At 44.8% G+C, this 27,018-nt stretch overlaps 1 long non-coding RNA gene across 1 annotated transcript; it reads right to left on the bottom strand.

The window, feature by feature from the left end:
• Positions 1 to 208: 208 nt before the first annotated feature.
• LOC103691820 (uncharacterized) lies at positions 209 to 15,776 on the bottom strand. Its single transcript, XR_015684389.1, has 4 exons — positions 15,629 to 15,776; positions 11,272 to 11,433; positions 5,369 to 5,496; positions 209 to 3,146 (listed from the first exon to the last, which is right to left on the bottom strand). It is a non-coding gene; the product is annotated as an uncharacterized LOC103691820 (long non-coding RNA).
• Between the last annotated feature and the right edge of the window lie 11,242 nt (positions 15,777 to 27,018).

The raw sequence follows: 27,018 nt of genomic DNA, 5'->3' as shown, positions 1-27,018 counted from the left end.
TACATGTGTCTGTGTATCTCTCTGTGTGTGTGTACGTGAGCACATATAGGCACCCGTGAAGGTGTCCGGTCTCCTGGAGCGGGAGTTACAAGTGGTTATGAGACACTTAACGCATATTTTGGAAACCAAAATCTGGTCCTCTAGAAGAGCAGCAAGTGCTTAGCCACTGAGTCATCTCCAGCCCTACACATGTGCCTTTTCAAAAGCCTTTTTCTGTACGATCTTAACAGTGTCATCACACACACCAACTTAATGATCTCGAAATATTTTTAATATACTGTCCTAATTTTAAATTTCCTGATCATCTCAAAATATCTTCCCACAGTTGGTTTAAATTAGGATCCAAAAAAGGTTTCCATATTGCACGTGTCTGCTTTGTCTCCAGCCCCTTGATCAGTCGGATGGCAGCATTAACCAAGTGGCTGCTCTCACCCGCCCATCACCCTCTGTCCTGAGTTTCAGCGCCAGGCCCCTCCCAGTAATCCACAAAGCCAGATCCAGAACAGCCGGACCCGAGGGAGTGAGCTTTGGCATGGAACTCAAAACTCCTGGATTTTCAAGGTCCAGGCAAGAAACCATAAAATCTGGGAAATAAAACAAACAAAACAAAATAACTTGGGAAGTAGGTTCTGTTCCTGGACTTCCACCAGGCCAGAGGAGAGAAAGGGGGAGGGGCCACCTGATAGGCTGAGCTCTGTGTAGGTGTGGACTCCTTGGTTTCTCCGGAGGAAGGACGTTTGTGGTTTGTGAGGCGGAACTGGGAAGTCTTGTTCCTTAGGATTTCCTTCTGAGCTTGGTCCCTGGACAACGGGAAGGATCACCCATCTGTCCTAGTTTCGTTTCTCTTGCTGACAAATTTCCTGACAAAATCAACTTAGGGGAGAAAGGGTTTGTTTTAAGATCACAAGTCCAGGTTATAGTCCATCGTAGCCGGAAGTCAAGGTGAAAACACAGAGTCACAATAGTGACAGAGAGGAACAAATGCAAGCATGTTTCCTGTTCGCTTAGCTTAGCTATTAGCTTCTAGTCATTTATTTTTCTTAAGGTTTTGTGTGTGTGTGTGTGTGTGTGTGTGTGTGTGTGTGTGTGTGTGTGTGTGAGAGAGAGAGAGAGAGAGAGAGAGAGAGAGAGAGATTAAGGTCTTGCTATGCAGTCCTGGTTGGCTGGAAACTAGCCTCACCAACAAGGCTAGCCTCAAATTCACAGAGATCTGCATGCATCTGCTTGCCACGTGCTGAGATTAAAGGCCTATGGCATAATGCCTGGATGAAAATCCATAATATTTTTTTTTTGTTCTTTTTTTTGGAGCTGGGGACCGAACCCAGGGCCTTGTGCTTCCTAGGCAAGCGCTCTATCACTGAGCTAAATCCCCAACCCCGAAAATTCATAATATTTTTAATTTTGTATATATGTTTGGGTATGTGCACATAGGTGCCTTCAGAAGACAGAAGAAGGAAGTGGGTCCCTTGGAGCTGGAATTTCAGCTAGTTGTGAATCTGCTGCTGGGTGCTGGGAACCGAACCCTGGTCCTCAGCTAGAGCAGCATATAGTTGTAACCTCTGAGCATCTCCCCAGCTCTTGACACAGTCACACAGTTCAAGACCCAGACCATGAAATACTGCTGCCCTCATTCGGAGTGGACCTTCCTACTTCACTGAACTAATTGAGACATCCCACTCCTAACCAGTGGATATGCCCACAGGTCAACCAGAGGGAGGGGGCACTCCCTCATTGAGACTCTCTTCCCAGGTAACTAGTCAAAGTTACCCATCACACACCTCTATCTAGAGAACTCTGAAGTCAGACCCCATGAGGCTAGCGAATCCCCTTTGTATGTGTGTGTTGCAGGGGAGAGGTGAATGGAGCGCTGGCTACCTAAAAGGTGACTGGTTCTAGGAGGAACCGTCTTGTACCAGCTCAGAAGGGGACCAGCCCTGTGTGTGACCCTCTCTGCAGCTGGATAGGTATTCACAGGCATACTTTTCCAAGCTCGCTCTGAAAGTGGACCATGTGCTCAGCTTGTCATCATCCCCACCCCAACCTCCCCCCATGCTGGAAATTTCCATCAAAAGAATTGCACTTCTTATGTAGAAGATACAGAGCCTAAGCTTTGTCCCCTATTCTGTATTCAGGCTGACACAAGCCCCTGGACTCCCTGTACCAGAACTAGCTATGCTCGGGTGAGCCCCTGTTCCCTGGGGGTAGAGTGGAGAGAGAGAGAGAGAGAGAGAGAGAGAGAGAGAGAGAGAGAGAGAGAGAGAGAGAGAGAGCCAACCCGGGATGGACAGCTGAGTTCTTGGGCTCCTCTCCATAACCCGGTAGGTCTCCGTCTTGTGTCTGCATGGAAAATTGTTCCCGAGGATCAATCACATTTAGTCTTTGGCTCTGGTCTTCACTTGATGGGCGTTGGTGGCAGCGGTACCGGAAAACTGTGCTCTTGGGAAGATATCCCAGGGGACTCTAAGACGCTGGCCGCAGGGAGGTGTGGGGATGCTGGGAATGTTCTGGGGGGCTGGCCTCCACATGGAGCCTGCAGATCTTGGCAGCTGGCGATCTGGCCTGCATCTGATCAATTTTATCAGCAAGGCATTCAGAAAATTTCTCCACCAGAGAACATGTTGACCCTCTGAAGAAGGGAATTCGGTGCGGGTTGCCTGTTTGAAGACACTCTGGGTTTTGATGAGGCTTGTGAGGAGACCCCAGATAAGCCTCAGAACGCGAGCCAAGCAGGCGGAGAAGCAGCTCCTCTGCCGAGTCTCCGAATCTTCCACAGCCTTCCATTTTACGTGTTTACCGATTCCGAAAGCAGATCCAGCTGTTGGGAGGAATTGCTTCCAGATGACATTATGGGAAAGGAAAACACGTATTATAAAAGAGCTGCAGAATAAAAACCAGAACATGTACGCTCTGCGGGCCAAGGTTTCATATGGACCATTTCCTGGTGTTGCGCAATAGGCCAGCTCCAGGGAGATGTTGTAAGAAAGAACAGTGCGAAGAGGCAGGCTCCAGTAGTCAGTCAGGCCAGAGTGCCTCTGGACTTGACCCAATTTGGTGATGGGTTGGGATGGGGTTCGTTTGACTTTGTGGGGCTGTCATCCTGTTCTCAAAACTTGCATCCCACCTTTTCCGAGGTCCCTAAGAAAGCCCTAGGAAAAAAAGTCAGTGCAGAATTACCATTGAAAAGCAAGGACATTTTGCTTCTGAAAGTGAGAGGCGTGTCTTCGTCTACCCCTCCCCCCCGCACAGAATCTGCTGTGGTGGCTTTCTTAAAGATTTTAGAAGCTCTCTAACGAGCTGGAATTAAAGTGTCCCTTTTACTAATTCCGTTTTACAGGTCACTGGATAAACCTTCTTAGAGTGGTTTGGAAGAGGATTAGGACGTTTGTGTCTCTTCCAAGTTGACTTTCCAGGCAGGGTCAGTCAGCAGCTGGAGGCTCCACTGGCCCGAGGCCAGAACTCTGAGAGGCTGCAAGTTTTTAAGGCCTAGTGAGCACACTGGAACTGGTCGATCATTTTAAAATGGAAATGCTTAAATGTAGGACATAGCCTCTCTCAAAGCTGCAGTTCCAGAGAGACCTCAGAAAGCCCAGCACCCCAGTTCCCAACGAGAATAGAAACCACCATAACCAGATAGTTACTTTTGCTACCTCAGCCTTGAGCAGTGGTCATAACCCTTAGTAGGGTACAGTGGGCTTTAGAAGTGATCCAGTTGCCTTAAAAATGGAGACAGGGACTCAGACAGCCACCATAACCATTAGCTTAGGTGCTCTGTATGTAGAAATTGAAGCTAGTCTTTGTTTAAGAGCACTGGTTGTTCTCACATGAGATCGCAGGTTCGATTCCCAGCACCCACATGGTGACTCGCCACAGTCTGTAACTCACGTTCCACATGGCGACCTCACAACTATTCATAGCTCTGGTTCCAGGGGGTCTGGTTCCCTCTTCTGACCTCCCCAGGCACCAAGCAGGCTTGTGCATGGTGCTCAGACATGCGTGCAAGCAAAACACACAAAATAAATAAGTTTAAAAATAAAATTAAAAAAAAAGTTAAAATGAAAGAAACAAGAAAAAGTCGGAAGGAAAGAAATTGAAGCCAGGCATGGTGGTGCATTGCTTGTAATCCCAGCACCAGAGAGTGAGGCAGGAGAATCATTCATGTGAGTCCATCCGTGGCTACATAGCATGACTCCATCCAAAAAAAATTTTTTTCATTCTCACTAGTCACATTTCATGTACCACATGCAGCTAGTGACAACCGTATGAGACAGCACAAATTCTCTCTCTCTCTCTCTCTCTCTCTCTCTCTCTCTCTCTCTCTCTCTCTGTTTCACAGCTCTTTATGGCATGCCATGACAGTGAACAAACTATTCGATATCTCTGCCCTCCTGAGGTTTATGTTCTCTGGAGGAAGAAAAGAATTAAAGGAGAGTAGACAGTCATAATAGCGAGGTCTTCTGCTAACAGTTGCGGTCCAGGCTAGGGACTAATGGCAAACTCCAAGTAATTGAGACGTTCATAATGGGGGAATCGCCAAGAGCAGCGCTCAAGGAAAACGTGAGGAAACCAAGAAATAGTGGTGTGCTCAGTTGTTCTCCAACCCTGATGAGACAAAAGCAGGGATGATTAGAGCTGGGGGACAAAGCTGACCCCCAGGACTATGGTTTCCATTAGAGGCATGGTGACCTAGGGGCATGCCACTGGATAAGAAGCCTATGGACTCCACAAACACTCTCATCCCTTCCCATTGCTCCTCTTCCTGCCTTCCACTTGCCAAGCCCCAGGGGAGCCAGAAGCCGGGTGAAGAGTAGTGAACCCAGAGGAACAGAGGATCTGACACAGACCTCCAGCCTAGGAGAAGGGAAGGGTGTCAGTAGCAAACAGCAAACTAAGAGACACAGCGTCAGCTGAGGGGGCAAGGCAGGGGACAAACAAGAATGTGTTTGGTGTCTTTCCTCTCTCCTTCTGCTCTTTCCTTGTCCTGCTTGTCAATGAATGGTCGAGTGCCCTCCACCCTGTCTTGTGTTTCTCTGTGCTTCCTCTGTATTCTCCCTGGGTACCCTCCAAGTCCCTGGGAGCCAAAGCAAACCAGGGCAGCCCTGTGTGACCATCAGGGGTTCTCTGTGCTGTTTACCTCACAGGGTTGCGGCAACCTCACAGAGATGGGGCAATTTCTTTTATGAATAGACTATGTCGGAATAGAAAATAATTTAGAGACAGTAACACAGGAAGTCCCTGCATACCGCACAGCTAATTTTTTATATTATTAGAATCTGACACAATCTTGGGACATGCGTTATAACTAGTGTACTAACAATGATAATGTGATTAACCAAGGTCCGAATTTCATTCTGATTATCTTGGTTTTTACCTGGAGCTGGATTTGTTTGCGTGTCTTCCTTCCTTATCCGTATCCAGCTGTCTGTCTACTCTAACTTCCTTCCAGGCTTTCAAAGACAATCAGAAGAAAATCCCAAATCTGGAGAATATAGGCAGGGTCTAAAGAAAGAGCAAACATAGCAAAGCATCAGACATCTAGAAAACACTTCACAAATGTCAAACATGTCAGTAGCTTCCTCCTGGCTGCTATGACTGGGATGTAAGGGACTCTCCCCAACTCCAAAGGTCTAAGTGTTGGGCACCTGGATGGCAGCGAGACATTATTGTGGGAAATTCTGTAAACCTGAGGAGGTAGAAGCCAGGTCGTAGGAGTAGGTCACTGGCACAAGTTCTTGGGGTATATTGTCCCTGGCTCCTTCTTGTCCTTTTCCTCTACTTCTTGTCTGTGACAAAATGGAAAACACTCCTTGTTACATGCCCCTGATGCATGTAACAAGCAAATGGGGCCAAGGGCCCCTGGACACAGCCCTCTGAAAGGGTGAGCCACAGCCAATCTCTCCTTTCTTTGATTGTTTCAGAATAAAATTGACTGATGTGCCAGCTCTCAACTTCTGGCCCCCTCACCTCCCAAAACCATCACTAAGAATGCCCCTAGACTTTCTTTCATTCAGCTTCTCTTGATGTTAGTATCCTACATAGCCAGGGCTCCATTGTAAACTCTGAGAGATTGCACTGATGTGAAATTTCATTTGTTGTTGTTGCTTGATGTGGGGAACGGAGTCAAACCCAAGGCTTTATACAAGCTCTCTCTTTAGCCCTTGTAGCTCTGTAACTCAAGCTGGCCTTGAACTTGTGATTTTCTTATCTGGGCCTTATAAGTGCTGCAGTTATGGATGTGTGCGACCTGCCTGGATGATGTGAAATGATTAACTTAATAGTTCAACCTAAAACTAGTTAGATATCTCTTTCCATTCTTTCAGTCTCAGACTCCAATTTGGGACAGCACACGGGGTTTAGTTGTGTTCTTACTCTTTTTTTAAAAAAACAGATTTATTTATTTATTCTATATAAGTACACTGTAGCTGTCTTCAGACACACCGGAAGAGGGCGTTGGATCCCATTACAGATGGTTGTAAGCCACCATGTGGTTGCTGGGAATTGAACTCAGGACCTCTGGAAGAGCAGTCAGTGCTCTTAACCACTGAGCCATCTCTCCAGCCTGTGTTCTTACTCTTTCTTCTTGGATCTGATAGTTTCTCAGGCTTAGTCCAGAGGGGAAGCGCCCTTCTCTTGGCAACACATTGGGGGTATAGGATAACTGTAGAATGGATGCATATATGCATGTGTGCACGTACACACACTAAATAAAATTAAAAAAAAAACAAACAAACAGTTTTGGGACACACATTGAAGCCACAGGAGAGATTAATATTTGGGGTAGACATTTGAGGTTGCACAGTATTTCTGCACTGCTGGTTTTCGAATGCATCCCTTAATTTTGCCCCCAGCAGTTACTATTGTGGTAGTCTTTGGGTCCCGTCTATATTTATAAAATGGAGGGCTCATTTATTTGTTTACCCAATCATTTATTTATATCAATGTGTACTGGGGATATTTATTTTATTCTTTAGGCTATGATCTATTACTATCCTTATTTTATTGCTCTCATCACTCTAACTGTGGGTATTTGGAAGCTTTTCCAGGTTTGCTCCTGTGGCCTTTTGTTTTGGTTTGTTGAGAGTGGGCATCACTCTGTAGTCCAGGCTAGACTGATCTTGATATATATTCCCATGGTGCCCTTGAACCTACAGCAATCCTCTTTCCTCTGCCTCCAAGTGTTAGGATTACAGGTGTAAACCACCTTTTCTGTGTCCTTTAATATGACTTCACCCATTTAAAAAAAAAATCTCGTTTTGTGCATCTGGGTACGTGTGGATGTGAGCATGCATACATGTGTGAATGTGTGTGAATGTGTTTGTGTGTGGGTGTGTATAGGCATGTGCACGTGAGTGTGCTGAGCACTGCTTTACTTTCTGTCAGAATAGGATTTAACAGGTCTATCATGTATTTTCATACCCTGCTGTTTGGAATCCTAGAAGGTCTTATTTCTCAGAGGACCTCCCAGGGCATTTAAATTTCCCCTGCTGCTGTGCTAGAAAGTTTGTTTAAACCCTGGATCGACCCTTTCCTTAGGAGCAGCAGTCTCGGTGACAGGAAGTCCAACTGTCCCTGCTCCTAGCACATAAAAATTATATAGCATTGAGCAGCTGACCTATGTAAGCCCAAGTCTTCTGTGTAAAATGTGGAATTGTACTTGTAGTTCTTTATCGGTGGCTTCGAGGATTAAGTGTGAACAGAGTGAAGCCAGCCTCGTGATTGTCACATCAAGGTAGGAAAAAGAGACGGGGACACTGTGGGATCACAAGAAGTTAGAGGAACCTCGACCCCAGAGTCTGTCTGAAGCCTCTCACTAGCTGTCAAGGCTTCTGATACAGTTAATATTCCTTCCATTCACAGGCATTTATAAGAAAGTAGTTATTATTCGAGCTGTTTACTGTAAGGTCTGCCAGCTTTACTGGAGCCCATTGAGGTGGATGCTTATTTTATTAATTTAATCCTATCAGATGCCCCCAGAAACCACCCATTGATAAGATTTCTACTTCAAATCCCTTATAAGACAATTGTCAGAGCAGTGGCCCTGCCTCGTCCTGTGAGGAGTCCTGCGCACTCTTGGATGTACCTTACTCTCCCACTCCCACACAGCCTGCCTTCTCCCAAGCCTCACGCTTAAGCCTATGCTAAAATACCCTTAATAAAAGTCACAACTTGGCTTCATAAAACGGCTGGTCCTGAAATTCTTTTCAATGTCCAAGCCACAAACTCGGGATTGGCTTGAGGCAAGGTTCCTCAAACTTTAAGGGTAACAGTGGGGAGTTGTCCCTCCTTTACCCAGAACGTCACTGACTGTAAGAAAGGTGCCTTGTTTCTGGTGTCCCATGGACTCTGGATGTTGTCTCTCTTCAGGGAAAATCTGTATCACTGTTTCATCAAAAAGGTGAGATTACCCTGGGTTACTGGGCTGTGGTGGCCCACGCCTTTAATCCCAGAACTGAGGAGGCAGAGGCAGGCAGAGCTCTGTGAGTTCAAGGCCAGCCTGGTCTATAGAGTGAATTCCAGAACAGCCAAGGCTATGCAGAGAAACCCCGTCTCAAAAAGGAAAAAGAAATTATCCACAAATCACTTAGCATAATTTGGCACACAGGAAGCACTTATTGTTATCAATTACCGTTTCTATAATTATTATTACTATTGCAGACAAAAATCTCTGGCTTTTTCGATGTCACTATCCAGTTTCTTCCCACAAGAAGCTATGAAGTTTAAGAGGCCCAGCAATAACAGCTCTCATTCCTGCTATCCCAGAGACCCAGGGCTGAGTTCCCACCACCCATCTGGCAGCTCATAGTTCTGGAGTATCTGATATTCTCTTCTGACTTCTGCAGGAACCGCATGAGATAGTACATTTACATACATGTAGGTAAAATAGTCATGTGCTCGAGATTAAAAACAAATAAATGTTTTTAAAAATTTTATGAAGTTCAAACCTCCCTAACACTATGACCCTTTTAAATACTTCCCCATGGTGAGATGACCCCCCAGCCATTTTCACTGCTACTTCTTAACTGTAACCTTTTTTGTTACTTTAAAAAATATGTATTTATTTATTTGTTTGTTTTACATACATTAGTGTCTTGCCTGCCTGTATGTTTGTGTGAGGGAGTTGGATCCCAAGAACAGAAGTTCCAGAAAGTTGTAAGCTGCCGTGTGTGTGCTGGGAATTGAACATAGGTCTTCTGGAAGAGCAGCCAGTGCTATTAACCAGTGAGCCATCTCTCCAGCCCTTAACCATGCTACTTTTATAAATTTTTTTTTCTTTTCTTTTTTCAGAGCTGGGGACCGAACCCAGGGCCTTGCGCTTGCTAGGCAAGCGCTCTACCACTGAGCTAAATCCCCATCCCCACTTTTATAATTTTTAATGTAAATGTCTGATGTGAAGGATATCTGATACACATTCCCTGTGAAAGAGTTGGTCAACCACAAAGCTGGTTAAGATCATGTGATTTCAGTCTTTAGAAGAGGGGAAAGATTTCAAATTCTTAAGTACATTTTTTAAATTTTTTTTCAAACAGGGTTTTTCTTTGTAATCCTGGCTGTCCTAAAACTTCCTTTGCAGGACTAAAGAGATGGCTCAGTGACTAAGAGCACTGACTGCTCTTCCAGAGGTCCTGAGTTCAATTCCCAACAACCACATGGTGGCTCAGAACCATCTGTAATGAGATCTGATGCCCTCTTCTGGTGGTCATCCCACAAAGGACTCAAGACCCATAGGTTGAGAACCACTGGCATAGCTGGTTAAGATCATGTGATTTCAGTCTTTAGAAGAGGGGAAAGATTTCAAATTCATAAGTACATTTTTTAGTAATTTGTTTTTTCAAAACAGGGTTTCTCTATGTAATCCTGACTGCCCTAGAACTCACTTTGTAGAATAGGCTGGCCTCAAACACAGAGATCCACTTGCCTCTGCTTTCTGAGTGCTGGGATTAAAGGCCTGCACCACCATGACAGGCTTATAAGTACTTTGATGACAGTCCTGGGTTGCAAACATCTTTTTCCTCCAGGATATAGAAAGATGACCGAGACAGATTTTCTCAATTCAAATTTGCCTGTTATTGATACATAAAGTCCAAATGGCCGGTGACCTTGGAAAGACTCTTTGAAATTCTGTCAGATTTACAAAATGATGACTACGATTGGTCAATGAGGGATCTGCTTTGTGGGACCAACAGAGTGAATGACAGAATCATTAGGATGCAGGGAACACTGCTGACCCTGACAGAGGACCCATCTAGCATTAAGGGGCATTCACATGCTTACTATTGTTATCTATTAGGGTTCCTGAGGGTCCCGAGGATGAAAAGCAAGCTGGCTAAGAAAAGCCTTTTTAATGAAAGCCGTCTACGAGCAACAACGGTCCAGATGAGTGATTTGGGAGTCTGCACAATCAGACTTGGGGCTCCTCAAGGGGATGGTGTTTGGTTGTTTTTTTGTTTTTGTTTTTGAGTACACTGTAGCTGTCCTCAGACACACCAGAAGAGGGCATCAGATCCCATTACAGATGGTTGTGAGCCACCATGTGGTTGCTGGGAATTGAACTCAGGACCTCTGGAAGAGCAGTCAGTGCTCTTAACCACTGAGCCATCTCTCCAGCCAAGTTGAGGGTTTGTTATTGTTGCTGTTGTTTGTTTGTTGTTTTTTTTGTTTTTTGTTGTTGTTATTTTTACAGTAAGAAAGGCAGAGCCCTTTTTGTGTCAAGGTTTTAAAAATGACATCTCTATTGGGCCACTCGTTTACTCTGGCCATCTGCACTAGGCCCAGTCGACCAAAGAATGTGCCGCAGTTTCTCACTGCGGAATTATCTGACCTTCAGAGAAATCAGGAGAAACAAGAATTAATAGTCAAATTCCCAAACAAGCCTGTGTTAGCTGGCTTGACAAGTTATTCTATTTTAAGCTTTACGAGGAAAACAACTTCTGCTCCCCCTCTGTCTTTAAAACCAGCTTCCTCTATTCCTGTTATTATCATTCTCATTTATGGAAGTAGTGCCCAATGGTAGAAGAACAAAAGAAAGCCACGTCACAATCCTCTGACTGTGAGTCCATCAACCAATCAGAATTCTCCACAACCAATCAGAATTCTCCACATCCTTTCAAATTAACCAACCCTATTAGTCCTAGCTCTGTGCCTAATTTACATGTGGGTGGGACCAAATTGGCTCACAGCCTAGGATTTAAAAACTCCATCCCAACATGCTGCTTGGCCACTGTTTTTCAAGTGCCCTCCCAGGTGCCGGGAGCTGTTTCTGTACTTGTGTCTTACTTGAGTCTGAGATCATGCTTGCCCTCTGCATTCACTAGTCGTTCCAGGAAACTTGTTCTCAGGAAACTTGTAGGTTTGAACACAATGACCCAGAGTTCAGGACAGACCACCATGTCTGGTAGTCCAGCTAGCGCTAGAAACTACAGGCCTGGATGACTTCATCTAGGAAGAAAAGAACGAAGCAAAAGTTTTATTTTTTCTTTCAACCAAAGCAGTTTCGCTTTTTTAACTGTGGTAAATTCACATAATATAAAAATCATGAACTGGGCCTGACAGTGCTTGTAATTCTAGCACCTAGAAGGCTAAGGTAGGAGGATATTTGAGGCCGGCCAGAACTATACAGTGAGATCTTGTCTCAAGAGGAGGAGGGGGGAAGAGAGAAGGGAAGGGGAGGGGGAGAAGGGGAGGGGAAAGAAGAAGAAGAGAAGAAAGGAAAGGAGGGAAGGAAGGGGAGGAAAAGAAAGGAGAGAAAAGTAAGTGCTCTTGCTAATCATTTTAAAGGGCGAAATTTGATGATGTTTACTTTAATCCCAGACCTGCACAAATGTCACCATTGTTTCATTCCTGGGTATTTTTATTATCCCAACAGGTAATATATACCAATTAAACCCTTCAGAGCCACTACCAGCTCTAGTTAACATTAAGGTTTGCCTCTTCTAGACCTTCATGATATAATTTATGACCTTCTGTTGTTACCTTTGCATAGTATTTTTAAGGTTCTCCATGTTTTACTTGAAATGTTTGCACCTTATTCCTTGAAGAAAAAAAAGAAAAAAGAAAACCCGGAATCATTTGTCTATTAATTAACAGGCAAATTGGTGGCAACTTTATTGTGTTTATTTAAGACAAGATGTCTCTTAGTAGCCTAGGCTAGTCTCAAACTTACACCCAATAGATCAGTTGCTTTTGTTTGCGGTCTCTTTGAAGAACCCTCAGCGCCTCGATAGCATGGCTGGCTGGACAGGAGTGGGTTCCTCATCAGCCTTCAACATCTTTGCTTTCAGTCCCTTAGAAACCCAAGCCAAGATGTACCTGGGCGATAAATATGCCAAATGAGCACAACTGCATTGGGCACCAGTTTCAAAATGGGATCAGCAATTATATCAGTATGATGGTTTATATATGCTTAGCCCAAGGAGTGGCATAAAAATATGTGGCCTTGTTAGAGTAGGTGTGTCACTGCGGGTGTGGGCTTTAAGACCTTCATCCTAGCTGCCTGGAAGCCAGTATTCTGCTAGCAGCCTTCAGATGAAGATGTAGAACTCTTAGCTCTTCCTGCCCGGATGCTGCCATGCTCCTGCCTTGGTGATAATGGACTGAACCTCTGAACCTGTAAGCCAGCTCCAATGAAATGTTGTCCTTTATAAGACTTGCCTTGGTCATGGTGTCTGTTCACAGCAGTCAAACCCTAAGGCACTCAGTATATGTGTACAATGAGAATCCTTTCCCAACTTGAGAGATGTAGTCATTAAACAGTATTTATTCATTTACTTTGTGTGCGTGTGTGTACCCTTACCACAAGCCCCACTGGAGGTCAGAGGTAAGTTACAGGAGTTGGTTCTTACCCTCTACTGTGTGGATCCCAGGGATTGAACTGAATTCTTCAATCTTATTAGCAAGAGCCTTTACCCAGTGCACCATCCTGCCAGTCCATGGAACAGCATTTATTTACTTCTTTTATTTAGCAAACCTTTACATTCATTTTCTCTTGAAGAACTTCAAGCTTTTCTGCTTGAAGTTTTTTGGGTTTTTTTGTTTGTTTGTTTGTTTGTTTGTTTTAATAAATAAGCTGCAAAACAGTAGTCTGGCGAAATTATAGTAGTCGCAGAAGTTATGATTGAAACAGGGAGATCCTTTTCTAGAGATGTCAGCATACACTATTATCATAGTGTGTGTGTGTGTGTGTGAGAGAGAGAGAGAGAAAGAGAGAGAGAAAGAGAGAGAGAGAGAGAATGTTGTGTGTATGAGAAAGAAAGATAGAATGTGTGTGTGGTATGTGTGTGTGAGAGAGAGAGAAAGAGCTGTGTGCATGTGAAAGAGAGAACTGTGTGTGTGAAAGAATGTGTATATGGTATGTGTGCGAGAGAGTGGTGTGCGAGAGAGTATGTGGTGTATGTGTGTGAGAGAGAGGTATGCGTGTGCGTTAGAGAATGAAGTGTGTGTGTGTCTGTGTGTGTGTTTAGTGGTGGCAGTTGTGTATAGGGGGTATATGAGTGTGGTGTGTGTGTGTTTGTGTGTGTGTTTGGTGGTGGTGGTAGTGTGTGTGTCTCTGTGTGTGTGTTCGGTGGTGGCAGTTGTATGTTTGTGTGTGAGTGAGTGGTGTGTGTGTGAGTGTGTGTGGTATAGTGCAGAATATGTGTATGGTGTGTGTGTATGTGTGTGTGTTTGTGTGTGAGTGTAGTGTGTGTGGTGTGGTATAGTTCAGGATATGTGCGTGTGTGAGAGTGTAGTGTGTATGGTGTGGTATAGTGCAGGATATGAGTATAATATATATGTATGTGCTCATAGAGGCCAGAAGACACATCCCTACCCCTGACCCTAACCCTGAGAAGTTGACATTAAAGTGCTGTGCGGCAGGCCTGAAACTTTAGGCTCCCTAATAGATTACTCCAAGCTGCTGGTGAGGACGGTGAACAAGGACAGGCATGGTCTTCGGAGTAAAAGTGCACATACCCAAGGCTCTGCAGGCTCTGTAGTAAACCAAACCCTGTTACACTGTTTTACCCCGTTTACCCGAGTGTTTCCTAATCATTTCCTTTTTCATTATTTTGACACCCAGTGTTTGATGTTTGATTTTGTAATATTCTTCTTCCCAGATATATTTTAGTAAAATGCAGCAAGCTGGTTTTTTTGTTTGTTTGTTTGTTTTTTAATGACAGTGAACTAACAGTATTATTCTGGTTTAAGACAATTTTGCAAGAAAGCACAGTTCCTTGAACTCCTAGACTCTCCTAGCACCAAAACCAGGTTGGGAAAACCACAATCACCAAGATGCTTTTCTCTTTTCCTTTTTTGTACAGATCTCTGTTGAGGTGACAGCCTATATTTGTAATCTGTATGCTATTAATGGTTTGTTACAGAATGCATTATCTCAGTTTCCCTCATAGCAACTCTAAGTACAGAAATTACTAAATTACTCTGTCTTATAGATGAGGAAAACTACTGACTACTTGCTTTCATTTAGTCAAAGCTAGTCGGGCTTAAACTACTTTGTATTTTCCTGGGGACTTCCATCGTGTGTGTGTGTGTGTGTGTGTGTGTGTGTGTGTGTGTGTGAGAGAGAGAGAGAGAGAGAGAGAGAGAGAGAGAGAGAATGTGATGTGTTTCTTGATCACATCTAGGTTTTCCATTGTTGTTAAGTCAGAATGTTGCCTGTAAATTCCTAGATTCAGGACTGTGTTCTACACCACTCAAACTAGCAATCATACCCTGTCACTATCCGATGAAGCCTTGAGGACCCCTAGGGAACAATGCTAGCCAGGGTTCTCTGTTCTCTGTCATCAACAGCCCCCAGCACACGCAGGGGCATGGGGGGATGGGGCACAAAGAAGCACCAAGAAATCCTTGACACTGTGCAGTGGAGTCTGACCTCCCCCCCCCACCCCCCCCACCTCCGTCCAGGTCTTTCAGCTCTTTCCAAATCTGCCCAGGGGCGTCACGTTTTTCGGTGGTGGGGGTGGCACACTATCGCAGATATTCCCGTTGACTGGGAGGAGCCCCTCTTGTGCTTGGCTCATCTCTGCAACGGGGCCTCCTCCAGTGCGTGGGGGTGGACCTGAGCTCAACAAGTCAGTCCCAGGAAGGAGCAGCCCTGATCCCATGGCCCTCCCTGCTGGGCGCCCCCGGGTGGGGCGAGACCCAGGGAGGACTGTGCCTGGGACAGGGCAGCTCACAGCAGCCTTGTCCAGTGCACACAGCTGTGGGCCGCAGGACCCTGCTGGGCTGCTGTCTGAGGTCAGGCCCCGCCTTAGGAAGCAAAGATCAAGAGTTCGCCTTGTTTCTGGGGCTTTGTTATGAAAGTCGGGGGCGGGGAGGACAGATCCTTTCACCAACCCTTCCAAGAAGTCCCTTCTGAAATGGCCCTTGCTTCATAATTTCGTATAGGTCCATAGTGGTGTGGAGCTGGAGTGAACACCCATGAAGGATGAGAGGATCCTTGGCTTGGCACCTCTCTCTCCAAAGTTCCATGTTGGGGATGTAAAGTTTGGGCTACCTGCAGAGGGACTGACTGTTCTGCTGAGGTCCACAAGGCCTGTGATTCACTGCAAGTGTAGACTGAAGTGTTAGACCTCTCCAGAGAGAGAGCCTTGCCAGTGGAGATACTGAGACTTGTTAGAGAAACACACTCTCCTCTTACCTCTCGTTCACTGCCTCTGAGCCCAGATTCCAGACTTGGAAGCTCGTTTCTGGTGACCTGGGGACATCACGTAGAAGTCAGGGTTAACAGCCCACCTCTGGAGAAAGACTTTAGGAGTCAAATCTGAGCTCTGGTTCAACTAGTTCTCAGACCTTCCTGGAAGTTACTCATCCCCAGCTATCAAGTGGGGAGAATAAAAATAGAGTCTACCTCATAAGTTTTACCGTAAGGCTAACCGAAATGATTCAAGCAGAGTTTATTTAGAGTTTTAGACTGTTTTGCAATGCGATAAGAGCATTACTGGGTAATTTATAAGAGAAGACGGGCTGGTTTTGCCCCAAGTTCTGAAAGATGTGAAGCCTACAGGCATGAAACCGGCATGTTGCAAGAGACTGAGAGCTGTGTCACCCCATAGCAGAAGGCACAAGGACATAACAGGAGTGAGAATGGAGGGGCACCAGGGTCAGGCTCAGTTTTACATCATAGGATTCTTATGATAACTCTTTTCTGATGTGAGGACATTCATCCATTCATAAAGGCACAGCCTCCAGACCTAATCCCTTACCTGGTCCTGCCTCCTAAGACAAAATGGTTACGAAAAACTCACAGATACCCAGAGAAAGGTAGGCTTTTCAGAGTTATGGAAAATGCTTTACCAGGTGAGACGAGTTGAAGAAGACAATGAGTGAAGTGCCTTGCTAATTTAGAGGCATACAAATACATTTATTCTCAAGTATAGAAATCTCAGGTATGTAAAGTCAAGAAATAATATTGGAAAAGAGCAGGCCAACTATTATAGTCACTGTCGCATATGTGACATAGTGTACTAGAATTGTGACTAATTTTTCCCCCTTTCTGTTTTATCAAACCTACTTTAAGTGTTGCTTTGGAAAACTACTTCAAATTATTTATTTGCATATATATATCCATGCACAGGGGAGTGTGTGTGTGTGTGTGTGTGTGTGTGTGTGTGTGTTTGAGAGGATAACTTATTTTCAATAGTGAGGGATGTGAAGGCCTTAGAGGGGAAAAAAAACTCCTGTCCTTAGAAGATTTCTAAAATTTCAGTTTTTTTTTAAATTTATTTATTTTATGTATATAGGTACACTGTAGCTGTCCTCAGACACACCAGAAGAGGGCATCGGATCTCATTACAGATGGTTGTGAGCCTCCATGTGGTTGCTGGGATTTGAACTCAGGACCTCTGGAAGAACAGTCAGTGCTCTTAACCGCTGAGCCATCTCTCCAGCCCATTCACTGTTTTTGAGATGAGCTAATCCTTACTGATTTGTACTAGAAAATCAATCTGTTTCAAGGATAAAGACAGCTTGTTTATACTAGGTATCGTATCTGTCTTTCCCATTTAAGAAGACTTTTTTTTTTTTTTGGTTCTTTTTTTCGGAGCTGGGGACCGAACCCAGGGCCTTGTGCTTCCTAGGCAAGCGCTCTACCACTGAGCTAAATCCCCAACCCCTTAAGAAGACTTTTAAAGTGTCAAAATATCGAGTGAAAGTGGGGAGTGAGAACAAGGTGTATATGATCAATATACATTGTATACATGTATGGAATTGTCAAAGACTAAAGATGAAACAGTCTTTCAAAGGTATCTAAGACAAAGAATCAAAATCCTAGAAGGTCCCTGTTAATCCAGGAAAGACAAAATTGGCTGAGTGGTTCTAGGGTAGCAATCATTTCTATTTCCATGTTACTTTTCCTTTCTTTCTTTCTTTCTTTCTTTCTTTTTTTAAAGATTTATTATGTATATAGCGTTGCACCTGCATGTACACGTGCAGGCCAGAAGAGGGTACCAGATCTCATTATAGATGGTTGTGAGCCACCATGTGGTTGCTGGGAAGTGAACTCATGACCACTGGATGAGCAGACAGTGCTCTTAACCTCTGAGCCATCTCTCCAGCCCCCATGTTACTTTTTCAAAGTTTCAGCTGACTCAGGCCCTGTGCTGGTGCCAGGGGTACCACGGGAGGCCTGGAGCTCAGGGATGATGGATACTCTTGTACACGGAGACATAGAAGGAATTTACTGAAGACAGGCATAGAGAATCTAGTGGGTGAGAGGAACCGGCTGCTGTACCGAGGCAGAGAGACAGGACCCGTCAAAGAGGCAGGAGAAGCTTCACTGATAACTAGTTCTGGGTTCATAATGAATCCTCAGTGTTTAAGTGTGTAGTTCTTCCTAACATGAGATACATTTTCTACTTTGCCCTAATCCAGTTAGAGTGCTAGCCATCTGGTTGCACCTTTTTAACACATTAAGGACATGCTTTGTGATACTTTTCTTCAGTGAGCTTATAACATTCAAATCATTTAATTAATCAGTTAATTTAGACTGGATTTCTCTGTGTAGCCTTGGCTCTCCTGGAACTCATTCTATAGGCCAGGCTGGTTTCGAACTCACAGAAATCCCCAGTGCTGGGATTAAAGGCTTGCACCACCACCACCACCCACCTCAAATTATTGAATTAGAATCCATCTTATCTCATTGCATTTTAAAAACTGGACACATTAAAAAGTTGAGCTTTTATCAGATTTGGACGTGTTAAACATTCCTTGTTCAGGAAGGTGGATCACTACACTTACTCCCAGGAGTAAGTAGGACTAAGAGCCACCCAGAAGGAGCCAGGGCAACAAAGATAAAATACAGAATTAGAGGGCATTAAGGCAGGATTATAGGAGGGAAATGTGTGCTAGCCCTGGGGAGGATTAGAACTGCCAAGCCTTTGAGCAAGCCATGGCGTTTAAAAATTAACTCGTGTGTGTGTGTGTGTGTGTGTGTGTGTGTGTGTGTGTGTGTGTGTGTGTTCCATTTGTGAATCCAGATAGCACCTGGGAGGGCGTGTGAGTGAGACCTTCGGGGAGCCAGAGTGGTGTAGCTAAATTTAGCACTACACATAGGCAGTAGCTACCTGGCTGAGCATCTCTGTGCCCTGAGAAGTAATCTTGTTTTCCCTGGTTTAGCCCCATTCTTCATACACTGGTTCATGATTTCTATCGTTCTCTTTCTTTTCTTTAAAATTTATTTATTTGGTGCCTGTGCCCATGGAGACCAGAAGATAGCATTTGGATCCCCTGGGACTAGAGTTACAGAGGATGGGAAACTTCTAGTGGGTGCTGGGAATCAAACCCAGGCGCTCTGGAAGAACAGCTAGTGCTCTTAACCACTGCGCCATCTTGCTTTGCTCTCTTATAGAAAGTGGAAAACTAGAATACCACTACTGGGTTATTTTAGGCTTTGAAATTTGTTTTCCTAATCTTCTCTAGCCTGTGAATGATTTCACAAGGGCTTGTATTCTTTAGTTTTTAGGAACCTGCTTTCATAGAGCCCTCTCAAAGCACTTAACTTCATTTTCATAATTTGAAGTTGTTTTGTTGTTCGAGGGTCTTTTGTATTCATATTTCACCACATAAAGTAATAACGTAAACATGTCTTAGGGAAAACAAGTGGCAGTGCACGCACAGCTCAGGTGGTCTGCATTCATTTTTCAGCACCAGTCATGACCCGGTAAGTGTATTCCAACTCCAGTAAACCGTACAAAGGCTTGGAATTTGGAAACAGCTGTATTAAAAGCAGCCTCCTAGCTCTGGGGTGCACACTGACATCAGTGATCATGAAGAAAAGGCAAAGAGGTCAGTCCACTCCGAGAGCTGGCTTAGCAGGACTCTGAGAAGGGAGCTTCTACCGTAGGGAAATGTTGTTGGATTGCATTTTGGGCCCACCAGTAGGGCTTGGAAATTTCAAGGCGGTTAAGCTTTGGTTTTTATGGTTTGGGTGTTAAAAGATACCTGGCCTGTATCGAAAGGTCTCAGGCTCACACTTGGTGCTAATGGCACACGCAGTTCACGTTACGTATTTATCAGCCATCGCTGAGCCAATATAAAGCCACTTGGGCATATCCTTTCCCGTAGATAAAGCAAGGAGACAGATTGAAAGAGTGTCGGAGCTAATCTAAAAAAACGTTTTTCCTAGCACAGGACAATGTTAGAAGGCTCTAAGAACCTCCCTTTAAGTTGTGGCAATGTATTTTCTCCACCACACAGAACTCCAAAGATACTTGGTGGAGCCGGAAAAGGATATAGCAAGAAAGAGCACTGAGGGAAACTAAGACCTTCTTTTTCTTCACTGGGGATGCCAGATGTGAAAGGTGTGTGTGTGTGTGTGTGTGTGTGTGTGTGTGTGTGTGTGTGTTATGGGAGGGTGGGGAGGGTGGCTCAGTGCAGAGTGTGCTATCTGTTCAGCCAAAGGACTGGCTCTCAGCACTCATGCCAGTCAGCTCCCAACTGTAACTCCAGCACCAAGAGATCCTGCCATGTGTGGACTCCATGGGCACCTACACATGCATCAGTACACACACGCGTGCGCGTGCGAACACACACACACACACACGCGCACACACACATACACACTCAGATACACACACACACTCACACACACACACACACACACATATACATACTCACATATATATATATAAAACTAAGAATAAATCATTTAAACCTTGAGGACCTCTGTCTGTCAGTGGTTGAGCATTCCTTTAAATCCCAGCACTTGGGAGGCAGAGGCAGGCAGGGATCTCTGTGTTTAAGGCTAGCCTGGTCTACAGACTGAGTTCCAGGATAGCCAGCTAAGGCTACATTGAGAAATCCTGTCTCCCCCCTGACACACACACCCTCCCTAAAAAAAGTTAAGGATTCTACCTCTATCCTCTTTTTTTTTTTTTTGGAGCTGGGGACCGAACCCAGAGCCTTGCGCTTGCTAGACAAGCGCTCTACTACTGAGCTAAATCCCCAACCTACCTCTATCCTCTTAATTGGAGGTACCTACTGTGGTAGCTCTCATTTCTCAGGGTGTTGGGTGGTAAAGCCTTAGAGGCAGATCTTGGGGTAGAGATTCCTGGGTTAGTGGGAGATGTGCACTGCGGTATATCTCCTGAGTTCTCTATTTTTCTGAATTTTCTAGGATGGAGTCTCCCTTTGCGGTTATAGATAGGGACCAATAATGCCATAGGGCGGAGCCAATCTACTCTACAAACAAGGCCTGCCTTCCTCTGTTCTCTTTTTGGCGCTGGTAAATCTCAGTAGTGAACTTAAGAGATCTAGGGTCTCCTGGAAGATGGGCCCCTGGGTGTGCCTCTGTGGTATTAATCTCGATTGGGTTAATTGAGGTGGGAAGATGAGATTAATTCCCCAGGACGTGGCTCCTGAACTATATAAAAAAGGGAAAACAAGCCGAGCCAAGGTCTGGTCCCATCCTGCTCTCATTCTGAGAAACGGGATGAAGTTGAACCTAAGGGTAACGGACAAATTTGTTTGGCAGAGGAAATTTCAAGCCAGGAGAATATTTGGGCTGGTTCTTAAAAAAGCAGCTGCTGAAGAGCTACCTCTTGTTCTGTGCTGGGACAATAGGAACGAGGCCTCAAGGGCAAAACCCCAACCAACAGAAGCTCATCTTGTAAAGATCCAAACTTATTTAAAGAATGAGAAACCACTAAAGCAGCTGCCTAGAGTCAGAGTCAGCGCGCATCTGGTCAAAGGCTACATACACCTCATGCAGGCGGCAGAACCTGGCAGCGTCATCACATACAGTACTGATTTTGAAGACATGAAAGGTTGAGATGTCGGGGAATCTTGTTTCTGTTTCAGAAAGCAACTAAGGCCAGACAATCCGTGGCAGGTCAGAGGCCCTTCGAAGAGGCCCTGACAGGACACTGCGTGAATCTGTGAAAGTGAATCGAGTTTCAGTGAAAATCCAGGATAGTGGAATACCCAGAATGCAGCACCAGGGAACAGCCACGGTGGACCGCTTTGCGCATGGAATGGAATTAGCCTAAAAGAAGAGCTGTGTGTGTTGTGGGCAGCAGAGCTTGAGGAATAAGACTCCCTAAATCATGTGGAGCTGAGTCAGTCTTATCATGAGAGTCCCAGGCACTGAGCATGGAGCTGCAGGCGATGGTGTTAGTCTTACTGGAGTTCTGGTTTGCTCTGTCCTGATTACTGTGCCCTAGAGTGTTTAGAATGGGAATAGTTATTTTGTGTTGTTGTACGTTCAGGTGTGTAATTTGTTTTTTTGGTTTACGGGAACTCACAGTTATGAGACTGTAACCAGTATCAAATGAGATGTGGACTTTGGGCTTTGAAACTGTTGGAATTGTTGACGACTTTGGGGACTTTTGAAGCTGGGTTGTGATCATTATGGGATGAGTAGGACACCATGAGGACGAGTAATGGAAGGTTAGGTTTAAAGCGATGCATTTGGGTATCAAGTTGACAAGGGGGTGGATTTGTGATGGTTAACCTCAGTTGTTAACTGATGAGATCTGAAATCACATGGCCGGCCTCTGGTCGTGGTTTGGGCGTATTAATCCTGTGTAGGTGAATTGAAGTGGGAAGACCTGTCCAGAGTAGGTGGTACCAAGTCCTGAACTGTATAAAATAGAAGCGGAGGGTAAGCTTCTCTGCGTCTTGTCTGTTGATAGATACAATGGGACCAGCTGCCTTGGCCTCTGCTTCAGTGACTTTCCCCCCACCATGAGCTTTGAACTGTGAGCCTTTTCCCCTTATGTTGCTATTGTTACTATCTCTTAATCACTGTAACAGAGAAAGTAACTAAGACTGGGTAACAGGGCTTATTACTCAGGGTTCTCTAGAGTCAACAGAACTTACAGAATATCTCTTTATATTAAGGGAATTTATTGTAATGACTTAGTCTATAGTCCAACTAACCCAACAATGCGCAGTTGTGGATGAGAAGTCCAAGAATCTGGTAGTCACTCAGTCCCACAAGGCTAGTTGTTTCAGCTACTCTTCTGTAGAAGTGAGTTCCAACAGATGTGCTGGCAAGTAAGGGCAAGCAGGCAAAAAGGTTGAATCTTCCTTCTTCCGATGTCCTTACGTAGGCCTCCAGCAGAAGGTGTGGCCCAGATTAAAGGTGTGTGCCACCAAGCCTGGATCTGAGACTTGCTTTGTCTCAGGTTGACCTTGAACTCAGAGATCTTGCCTCAATCTCCTGGGATTAAAGGCATGTACTACCTTGCCTAGGCCTAAGCTTTTCATAGTCACTATGCCTCAAGATCTTCATGCCAAGATCCAGGTCAAGATTGGATTGCAGGTGAGCCCTCCAATTTTGGATTGTAGTTCATTCCAGATATAGTCAAGGTGACAACCAGGAAGAGCCATCACACAGGTCTATTTGAGTTAAGATTCTAGAGGTTGTGAAATCCAGGAGCAAAACACCAACATCTGCTTAACATCTGGTGAGGACTGTCTTGTTGCGTCATCACAGGGTGGAGGGGAGTCCCTGCCACGTGGCAAACACAGCAAGCATGCTAGCTACACTCTCTTCTCTTTTTCTCAAGTCACCATTGCCATCATGGACACTCACCCTCATAGGCGCGGTCTCATCCCAATTATTTGCCAGAAGTGTTCTCCTACTTCCAAAGGCTAAGAAGCAGAAGTTTGGGGACTAAGTTCCTGAATCTCGCATCTTGGAGAAATGCAAACAACGATAGAACTTAACAGGGAAGACCTGTGGTCTTCAGACTTCACACTGTCAATGTGAACAGTGCCTAGGTTCTCAGGGATGGTTGCATGGTACCACACTCACCGAACATCCATAAATGAATGGAATACCAGTTCCGAATAAGGACATGGTCTTAGGGTTCCCATTGCTATGAAGAGACACCATAACCAAGGCAACTCTTAAAAAGGACAACATATAATTGGGGCTGGCTTACAAGTTCAGAGGTTCAGGCCCTTGTTATCATGGCAGGAAGCAGGGCAATGTGCAGGTAGACATGGAGCTGGAAGAGTCAAGAGTTCTGCATCTTGGATCTTACTGCAACCAAGAGAGACTGTCTCACTGAAGCTAGGCGGAAGCTCTCTTCTGCACAGGGCAGAGCCTAAGCAAGCACCTCAAAGTCTAACTTCCGTTATCTTTGTTTTGGCTGAGATGGAAACTAGAGCCTTCCACAAGCCAGGAGAATGCCGTACCTCCAGCCCTGAAGTTGTTTGAAGATCTCAAAATATGAAAAGAGAGACAGGTGTATTGGCGCACTCCTTTAATCCCAGGCTGGCAATTGGGAGGCACAGGCTGGTGGATCTCTGTGAGTGCAAGGCCAGCCTGGTCTACAGAGCTAGTTCCAGGACAGCCGTGAATATACAGAATCTGTGTCTCAAAAGAAACAACGAAAAACAAAAACTGCACACACACACACACACACACACACACGAAAAGAGAAATGGGTATTCTATGACTCTCAAATTCACATGTTGAACTCTTAGCCCCTAGTATTTTATAAAATAAATGTAAGGGGTTGGGTATTTAGCTCAGTGGTAGGGCGCTTGCCTAGGAAGCGCAAGGCCCTGGGTTCGGTTCTCAGCTCCGGAAAAAAAGAAAAAAGAAAAAAAAAATAAATGTATCAGGGGATAGAGAGTTGGCTCCAAGGTAGCAAGCACATGTTGTTCTTGCTGAAGGCAGAGGTTTGATTCCCCTCTCACATGGGGAATCCCTTGTAACCCCAGCTCCAAGGTTCCGATAGCCTTCTGTACTTCTTCAGCACCAGGCATGTGCATGGTGCACAGACACGTCCAAGCAAAACACTCATACAAAGAGAAGAAATTAAAATGAACGTGGGATTCTTCTTTAAGAAAATAAATTTTGGGGGGAAGCCCGCCATTGCAGATGTAATTAGATACAACGAGCAAGATAAGACTTAAGTAGATCTGGTTCCAGTATGACTGGTGAGTTTTCCTCATGGAAAGAAAAAAATTGGATATAGATGCACAAGACGGGTGTGAAGAGGAGGCAGGGAGTGGGTGATGATCTATTAGCCAAAAGTTGCTGCAAACCCCAGAATGTGGGGGGAGGCAGGGAAGAGATTTTTTTCTCACAGTCCTGGGGAGCTAACTCTACTGATAACCTTCATCTCCGACTTCCAGCCTACAGCCCAGTGACACAGCAAATTGTCCAAGCTGTCAAGTGTTACCACAGCCCTAGCAAAGTAACACAGACAGTTCCGAGGGCTGTTTACATAGCAGAGCTAGACAAATGACCTTGTGACTCTGTCTAGTGACCAAATCATTGGTGCTCTATTTGTCTCTTAGCCAGTCCTGGAAAAGCATTCCCCAGATGTTGGTTTATTCCCACCCTCTCCTCTTCCCTTTCCTCACACTCACCTCAAAATCCAAGAAACCTTCCTGAGATGTTAAGGTCGTTATGCCTCTGTTCTCTTAATTACACACTGATACGGGGTTGGGGATTTAGCTCAGTGGTAGAGCACTTGCCTAGCAAGCGAAAGGCCCTGGGTTCGGCCCCAGCTCCGGAAAAAAAAAAAAAGAAAAAAAAATTACACACTGATACGTCACCTCCCAGCATACCCTTCTTTCTCACAAGGATTTGCATGGACCCCAGACAATATTCCTAGTTCCAGTGGATGGAGGAATCACTCAGGCCTGTGTTTATTTTTTTTAAAAGAGGTTTTGAAGGAATTTTAAGTTGGATTCAAGTAGGCATTTTCTCCCTTTCTCCCTTTCCTTTTTTTTTTTTTTAAGCAAATGTGACCATCAATCCCAGGTAATCTTTTTTTTTTTTAAAGATTTATTTATTTATTTGTATGTAAGTACACTGTAGCTCTCTTCAGACATAACAGAAGAGGACATCATTACAGATGGTTGTGAGCTACCGTGTGGTTGCTGGGAATTGAACTCAGGACCTCTGGAAGAGCAGCCGGTGCTCTTAACCGCTGAGCCATCTCTCCAGCCCAACCCCGGGTAATCTTGTTTGCTTTACTTGCTTGACCCTATTCTCATCAGAACATGTCTCGAACCACTTAGAGCCAGAACGGCTAACATGCTCTTTGCTCAGTTACTTTTATCAAATAGTCTTTGCTTGGCTGAATTTTAAAACTAGAAACATAAAGCACCCATGTCCTGTCATAGTTCACGTCTCTCTTGGTTTGGAGAAATTAATTTATGTTCGGAGAAACTTATTCCCGTTCAACAGGAAAGGCAAAAGTGTACACCAAGAATCACAGCCTCAGGGAGTCCCAGCTCTACAGTCACAGAGGATGTGGAAATGGCTGGAGGTTGGCCCAGACATTTAGACTAGTTTAAGTAGAAGTTTTCTGATTTGTTTGTGCTCCTTTGAGCCACACAATTTGGTAGATTAAATGAAATAAATGTTGAGTAAAAAAAAAAAATTAAGGCAAAGTGAAGTAAAATTATGTCCCCTGTCCCCAGGGGTTTTGTTTTGAAGATCCATGCTGGTACTCACGAATGAACACATTATGTACGTGGATGTTGCTAACCTCACTGGTGGTCTGTTTTTGCTTACAAGTGTCCTTTCTTCTTAGCCCGTTTACTCGAGTTATTTTTTTACAGAACAATAGAGTGTAATGAATAACTCAGAGTCAAGTTTAGGAATCAGCCTACATAGCCAGTGATGGATGAGTGGGTAAGAAAATATAGCACACACACACAGTGGGCTTTTATTCAGTCATAAAGGTAGAATTGAGCCAAAAGTTGCCACACACCCTGACAGGAAGGGCAGAGCAGAATGGAACAGCTCCCGCCCGCCATGGCAGACTCCAATTTCTTAGAGCATAATAGGTACTAAGCTCTGAAGACCCACACTTTTATTTTCCTGTGGTAAGGTTTCTAGCTTTTAGGATTTACACCACTGTGGCTGAGTGGGAGGGAGAAGAGAGTGGAAGAGCTAAAGTTAGAAAGTTATTAGCAGCTGGGCAGTGGTGATGCATTTAATCTCAGCACTCAGGAGGCAGACACAGGAGAATCTTTGAGTTCCAAGGTAGTCTAGCCTACAGAGGAAGTTCCAGTACTGCCAGGGCTGCTAAACCTTGTCTCAAATAAACGAAACAAACAAGAAACCTAGAAGAAGGGCTGGAGAGATGGCTCAGCGGTTAAGAGCACTGACTGCTCTTCCAGAGGTCCTGAGTTCAATTCCCAGCAATCACGTGGTGACTCATAACCATCTGATGCTCTCTTCTGGTGTGTCTAAAGACAGTTACAGTGTGCTCATATACATAAAGTAAATAAATGAATCTTTAAAAAAAAAAAAGGCAGCGGGTGAGGATGGGTTTCAGACAAGGGATTGAGGTGCATATTTTACACATCAAAGCAGACTCTGCTTCCAGGTTCTCCCAGCATGCCTCAGTCCTACTTGGCATACCCTGTCCCCAACCCTGAACTTTCCAGCCCAGAGAGCCTGGGATGCCCTTCCTCCAGAGGCTCCTCCCTACATAATCCAGTCATTTTTGGTTTCTCCTCTTCCTCCTTCTCTTCTTCCTGTTCTTCCCCCTCCTCTTCTCTTCTCTTCTCTCTCTGCCTGCAAGCCCCTTTCTCTCTCTTCCCACCCCTTTT

This window comes from Rattus norvegicus, chromosome 3, assembly GCF_021556685.1.
Source record: "Rattus norvegicus strain SHRSP/BbbUtx chromosome 3, alternate assembly SHRSP_T2T, whole genome shotgun sequence".
Classification (NCBI taxonomy): domain Eukaryota; kingdom Metazoa; phylum Chordata; class Mammalia; order Rodentia; family Muridae; genus Rattus; species Rattus norvegicus.
Note: the sequence above shows the minus strand (reverse complement) of the source record. Positions and strands in the feature narration are given on the sequence as shown.